General features: G+C 46.5%; 1 pseudogene; it reads right to left on the bottom strand.

The window, feature by feature from the left end:
- Positions 1–520: 520 nt before the first annotated feature.
- On the bottom strand, positions 521–4241 carry LOC144694287 (histone H2A type 2-C-like; annotated as a pseudogene).
- Between the last annotated feature and the right edge of the window lie 3140 nt (positions 4242–7381).

Consider the following 7381-nt stretch of genomic DNA (forward strand, 5'->3'; position numbering starts at 1 on the left):
CTTTTTTTGTAGAAGGGTTTATGTGTGCGCAGAAGGTGTAAGGAAACAAATGCGGGTAAATGGAATTAAGCGACTGGGATTTGTATGAACTGATATTCGCCCAGTCCGTGAATGGGTCTGAAGCGGGTTTGCTTGATAAACTAAGGTACAGACGTGGCCTAACCCGCGGGTGTTCTGTATTTTATGAACTAATACTGGTTAAACTGGCCGCTTTGATCCAATTACTCTGGAGAATTGAACAATGTTTAGGATGCGGCGCTAACCGCTGAACCTCACACATGGAACCAGGTTAATCTCTCAGTTAGAATGAGGAACCAGAACAGTGAGGACTGTCAGTGAATACAGTAGATCTGGTCACAGTCTGAAATATCGGACTTTATTGCCCAGCCCATTCCACTCCGCTCATTTTTGGTATCATTAAATGAGTGATAATTTTCGGACAGTAACCAGCCCTTTCAGAGAGACTGTGGGAAGCTTTGAAAAGAGCTTTTGGGCTTTTTCACGTGAAGGTTTCTCTACTTCACTTGCTCTTCGAGCTCACAGCGCTGTTTTTCATGGGAAGCAGCCCGGTCTGGATATTAGGCAGCCCCCCCGCTTTGAGCGATGGTTACACCTCCCAGCAGCCTGTAGAGTTCCTGATGGTTGCGGACGGGCAGCTGCTTTTCTCCGGGGAAGATGCGGCTATTCTTGGTGTCCGGGGGACGCGATACTGGCCAGCCTGAGGATTTCAGCGGTCAGATACTCGAGCACAGCAGCCATATTGACCGGGACTCCAGCACCCACACGCTCAGCATAGTTCCCATTTCACAGGAAACAGTGAACTTGTCCCATAGCGAACTGCAGTCCGGCCCGGGATGAGTGGACTTGGCCTTGGCTCGTGCTTTCCCGCTATTAGTTCCTGTTCCGAACATATCCAGTGCCAAACTTTTACAGGGAATAACCAGTTTATTCAGCATTTGCTTTTCTTACCAACCGAGAAAATTTCTGATTCGTCGCTCTTTAATACACCTCATTTGCCTATATGTTCCCCTGATCTGATAACTGGGAACCAGAAGAGGTTAAGGAAAGGAGAAGTTTACAATAGGAGAGTTTTAAAATCATCAGTGTTCTGAAGAAGAGTCATTCGGACTCGAATCGTTCAATCTGCCTTTCGCTCCACAGTTGCTGTCAGACCTGCTGAGTTTTTCCAGCAATTTTTTCTGGTTCAAACAAAGGTCAGAGATTTAAAATCCGTTTTCTTTATCTTAGTTTATTTAGCTCCTTTTCTCTCAAACCACAGGAGCTGTTTTAATTTCCTGTATACATTGTGGTTCATTTTGCTGTCGCTTTCAAATTTAACCCGGCGGGAATAACTCCACGTTCACAACATCCCCTCAACTAAACCTCTTATTTCACGCTTTGTACAAAAGACACATGAGACATGAACAGACGCCCCTATTCCCAGACACTCCTGCGGGATTTCAGCCAGAGCCGAGACCTGGGCCGACCTGTCAAACTGTCCCTATTCCGCACTGTAATAATCCCGCTCCGGACTGGATCACTGCCGGCAGTTGCTGAAAATTAGGAGGTCAGTCAGTGAACATTTCTCGGACAAAATTCAGAGAAAGAGGGAGCTGAGTTTTTCCAGCATGTTTTGCTTGTGTTTCACAAATCCAAAATCCACTGTATTTTGCCTTCAACAACAAAGAAAATACTGCGGATACTGGAAACCTGAAACAAAAATAAAAAAAATTGCTGGAAAAACTCAGCAGGTCTGACAGCATCTGCGGAGAGGAATAGAGGTAACGCTTTGTGTCCGTATGATTCTTCATCAGAACTAAGGAAAAATAGAAATGTAAGCTGTTTGAGGGGGTGGGACAGGTGGAGCTAGAGGGAGGGTCAGTGATAGGTGGAGTCAAAGAGGAGATTGCCAAAGTCATGAAGGGCAAAAGGAAAAAGGTGTGCGGACATTGGTGATATTAGCTAAGGAATGTGTTAATTATATCATTAAGGGTAGAAAGCAGGATAAGCAAGTGACAGATGGCCCTAGTGGGGGTGCGGTGGGGGGGGGACGGATTGCCTTCAGTCTAGACTTTACAATGCTTAAACACCCAAAATATTGACAGGACTGTTTAATGATACAAATTGAGTTACCCCGTGGTCAGTACAGCGATGTTGGGAAAAATTACTTCTGGGTATCATGGCTCCATTTCTCAAAGAGAACATGCGGCCGACAGTGAGATCTGCTCCTGTAATATTCACACCAATTTTACAGGAAAGTTGCCAAATTCGGCGATCGGCAGACTCCCGATTTTACTACTTATTTCAATAGATTTATTTCAGGATTTTTGTTTGTCAAATGTTCCAACCACTGATATTAAACTGACTGGCCTGTAATAGGCTGGATGATCTTTCTCTCCTTATTTGAAGATGAATGTAACATTTTCAATCCTCCAGTCTTCTGGCACCAATGGAGGACTCTCTCTCTCACCACCTCTCTATCGTTACCTCCCCATCTCTCACATATTTTTACAACTACAGCTTATAGTTGTTTATGTATTTGATTGTTTTTAACAGAACGATAATTATTCTCGTTTGGGTGCGTCAGATTGATGAGTACACTACTTACAATAGAAATAGGATTAATAATTATTTATTATTATGTAGATGAATATTGTTTACAGCATTTCAGATGCGATTAATTCTTAGTTCGATATTTCTGGCACGAGTGTACATAACACATTTTTATGGGGGGCAGATTGTGAGCCCCTATCCAATGTTTGTGGTAGAAATTGTTAGTAGGAATGTCAGACTGGCTCGAATTGATTTGATGACATGTTTACTAATGACTGATTAGATTACTAATCCAGTGGCATTAATAGAGAGTGAGGCAATCCAACTGGCAGAAGCCCTGATTTCCCTGATCCACTGCTTATGAGCACGTACACGGGAAAGTCGCGTGACCACACAGTGAGACCTGAGTTCACATAATGGAGAGGTGGTTGCACAAGTACTCACCCACTTTTCATCTCCAGGCCTGCTGTCAGTGCCACCTTTACCCTCCAAAAGAGCAACAATGTCCGGCACGAACTACTGCAGCTTTCCATGAATCACAGCGTCAATGGAGAGAGGAAAGTGACAGGTTGCTTTATCTGACTACCCAGAAGAATCCAATGCCTTACAATGGAGCAGGCAAGGGGTGTGTGTGGGTGGGGAGAGGCGGGAATGATCCAGATACATTGAATGACATCCAATTGCAAAATCTCAACCATGGTTAGGGGTGGCCAAATCCAAGTTCTCTCCACATCATTTTCTGGTACCTCAAACAAGACATCATAATGTGCAGGGACAAAGCAATCACAGAATGTAATGTCGTGTCCTTGCCCAATTGCTCAATTGGACCCGCAGTCTTTCGTTCTCTGTACGCTTTTTACCATTCCCATTCCTCAGGGCTTCCATTTCTCCCAGGAGCTATCTTTGGCCCGAGTGTGCTTTCCACCTACCCAGCCTCGGTAGCTGTCCCCTGGTATGTATGGAGTTGAGTAAAGTGCTGTTAGAGCTGTGATGCTGTTACGTCTTTTCCCATTTCCCACCCATGCAGTTTCAGCTGTTACCAATGGGAACTCAGCCAAATGTGCCTGCGAATGCAGCTGGGGAGGTGACCTGTGTCTCATTGGCCGAAGGTGATTGTTTTCATTCTGTCTGTGGGCAAATGTTGAGCCTCAGCCTCATGTTCACTTGCCCCCATCTTTCTGGATGGCTCACTTGGCTCCTTTCCGGTGTCACTGTCTGGAGTACCGTTTTCACCAATGCTGACCACTGCTCGATGCCAATTGTGAAGGTTAAGTCGGCCCTAGTGGGAGGTCGCTTCACCTCCTCACCCTCCAACTTGCCCACTACCCATACACACAGAGCAGTCGGCTTGTCTCCAACCTGGGCAGGGGTGAATGACATTGTTTTCCATTTTTTCTGTGCTGGGTCACCCCATTCCCATAGAATCCATGGCAGGAGGCTGCACAATGCCCTTGTATATTTCGCTTATCGCAGCTTTAATATCTGCCTCTGTAACAGAGCAATGTTCATTGCTTGTGCTGCAGAGCGCAGACAAGAACATAAATCATGTACCTCAGTCCAGAATTGCAGGTGGTCAACTTGATGCTCTGAGCGGTGATGGCTCGTACCAAACAGGGCGCCAGTAAACCCACAGGTGGCAAAGCGCCCAGTAACCAGCTGGCCACCAATGCCGCCTGGAAGAGCGCCATCTCCAGCGGTAGAGTGAAGAAACTTCATAGCTACAGGCCAGTACAGGAGCGCCCCCGAAATTTGTCCATACAAGACGTCCACAAGAGTTGCTTCTCCATTACCTGCCCTACCAGCGTCTGGTGAGTGAAAGTGCCCAGGACTTCAATACTGGCCTGAGGTTTCACGTTGCTGCAATTGGATCTTTGCAGGAAACCAGTGAGGACATTTTGGTTTGCCTGTTTGGGGGGTACCAATCTGGGTGCCATCCAGGCCAAAAGCCTGACCATTATGGCCAAAGGCATCCAGCTGGCATGACGGATCCGGGGGGAGTATGCTTAAGCGCTGCTTAATTATAATTTTTTCCAGAGTGATCTGAAGTGGCATTTAAACAATTCCTAAAACATTACTGGACAGTAAAATTTGCTTCTTGTGGAGGCTGGGCCTTCATTTTGTATTTTTGTTAGTATTGAATATTGATCGTGAATTAGTGTGGAACTAGCGAAACATTCTGTAAACATTCCTTCGATCTCTTGGCTCAGTTTGCAAAATAAAACATTTGTATCTTTAAAAAATAAAAATAAAAATGTCGACTTTGGCCTATACATGCACGTCTAAACGGAGGTATTGAAGCAAATGTTGTGCAGAGTGATTTTTAAAGCGGTTTTCTGGCCAGTTATGCACTCTACATTGCTTGCCATGCACCCAGGCCTATTTACGAACCGAGCTTGCCCCTGTCAAATGCGCTCAACGCCACTGCGGCCTTCTCTATCTTACAGTAGGAGAAAATAAAGAACAGATCTTACCGCTTATTCTCGAAATTTTCACGAAGACCTTCCCTCGCACCTTCTATTTGACAGGGCGCACCCCCCCCACCCCCCCCACTCCCCTTCATTTCGATCCTTCTTGTCGCTCACGGCAGACAGCGGTTCAATCCTGGTCAGCAGCTCCGTGATCCAAAAACCCAGACATAACTTTCGGGTCACTGCGGCTCGCTCTGCCGGGAGCGGCGAGTGTTCGGCACCAATTAGGTCACTGATGTCCTGATGGCCGAAGGGGATGGTAATAATAGTGGACAAAGCATGATAAGAACTTGCTGAGGGACAGAGAATGGTCAATGATCAGAATGGTAGCAATGGTCAGAAAAGACTGAAAATTAGTGGCGGGAAACAAGAATATCTGGGAACAACTTATGACCAGGATTCTTGTCCGATCTCTATTGGAATGCAGATATTTCTAGACCATTTTCAACTGCGTGTAATTATTAGGCTTCAAGAGGCTGGAAGCACACTGTCCAGTCTAAATTATTTTTAAGGAAACATCTCTCTGTATCCGGGGATGGCACTGAGAAAGGCTGGAAGCTGAAATATTGCTTGAATAAAGCACTTGCAGTGGATGATGAGGCTTCCACAGTTTTGTTAAAATATGTAGCGAAGAACATCTCCCGAATGTGCTGGAGGATTTACCGGATCACTTCAGATGAGGACTGGCCTGTGGTCATTGCTTCTCTGCTCTCCATCCAGGAAGCAGAGCGTCAAATTTCTAGCCCAGGGTGCACCATGCAGGTTGACTCAGCACAGGTCCGAGTGCTGCATTACAAACCGTGTCATCATGTGAATGTTTCCAACTGCAGCAGGAAGGTGACCCGCTCCCTAATGTTCACATGAGGAGGAAGAAGTAGATAATTGTCTCAATGTTAAGGTCCTGGCTCGTTGAAATAACAGGTTAACAGGTCGTTTGTTTGAGGGAATACCCGAGAAAATTATGACCGTTGTTTCCAGCCTGTTCTTTCCCCCTCTCACGGCTCAGCCGCATCCCCAACTCCCCCCCCCCCCCCCCCCCCCCCCCCCCCCCCCCCCCCCCCCCCCCCCACCCCAACCAAATAAAAAAACAGATCCATGATTACCATGTTTCGCAGCTCCGACCCTTCCCAAATATCACAATAATTGTTGGCAGTCTCCGTTCCTCCCTCTCTCGGGACCCACATGGTTCCGGCCTCGCACGTCACTCGCTCCCGATTGCAAAAGTTTAACTCTCTCGCGCGTCAGGCCAGAGGCTCCAATCTCTCGCAATCTTGTCCCCGCTCACTCGCAATCCACATGGTGCTGCTTCACACACCGATCACAAGCAGAAATAGGGCACCGCCCACCACCAGTAAGTGGAAATGCCCATGGGAGCAGCAGGGAATAGGGGAGTGACCTTTGGACAACACAACGGATTTTTAACGTGACCACCTATGTGTTGTCTTGGAGGAGCAGTGGTCAATCCCCGAACAACCACCGTCTCAGGTACAGGCTGCATTCCCACATATCGTCCAGGAGCTAGAGGGGATTTGATGGTGATTGGAAAGCGAACAATGTGCAGAGTTACGGGGAGAAGGCAGGGGAATGGCACCAGGTGAAATGTTCATGTTTTAACATCCTGTATAAATGGTGGTACGTTCTGCTATCGCTTTCTAAATTTACCGGCGGGAATAAGTCCGCATTCACAAAATTCTAAACGTGGAAAATGAGACTTGAACATCCATCAAGGTAGGTAGGAAAGTAAGTATGACAGAAATGTAGGTACGAGAGTAAGCTGTGAAAATGACATAAGGATATAGGTAGGTCACGAGATTGTAAAAAGACCTGTCAAATGGGGTATAACGGAGTAAATCGTGAGATTGTCCATTTTGTCAGGACGATCAAAAAAGGGGCACATAATCTAAACAGTGGGAGATTGCAAAGCTTGAAGATGCAGAGGAACCTGGGTGCCCTAGTGCATGGATCGTTTTGATTATTTCTGATGTTAAACTCGCCAATACCATTGAAAATCGGATATTCCAGATTCCGTGACTAGATCCTTCCTGTCGCTGAGACCAGACTGCTTGCTTTTGGGAAGGACTCATTCGCACAAGTCAGAAGTGTGATGGAATGCACTCCACTTGCCTGAATCAGTGGAACCCGTACAATGCTGACGAAGCTTGAAACCATCAGGACAAAGCAGTCTGCATGATCGGCACCACATCCAAAAACATTTACGCCCTCCACCACGGAGGCTCAGTACCAACTGTGTGTTCATTCTACCATATGTAATATAGAAGTTCACCAAGGCTCCTTAGAGAGGCGCTACAAGCGCACGTTCATTATCACTCAGAAGGAAAAGGGCTGCAGATTGATTGGAA

Source organism: Cetorhinus maximus, chromosome 19 (assembly GCF_964194155.1).
Source record: "Cetorhinus maximus chromosome 19, sCetMax3.hap1.1, whole genome shotgun sequence".
NCBI classification, from domain to species: domain Eukaryota; kingdom Metazoa; phylum Chordata; class Chondrichthyes; order Lamniformes; family Cetorhinidae; genus Cetorhinus; species Cetorhinus maximus.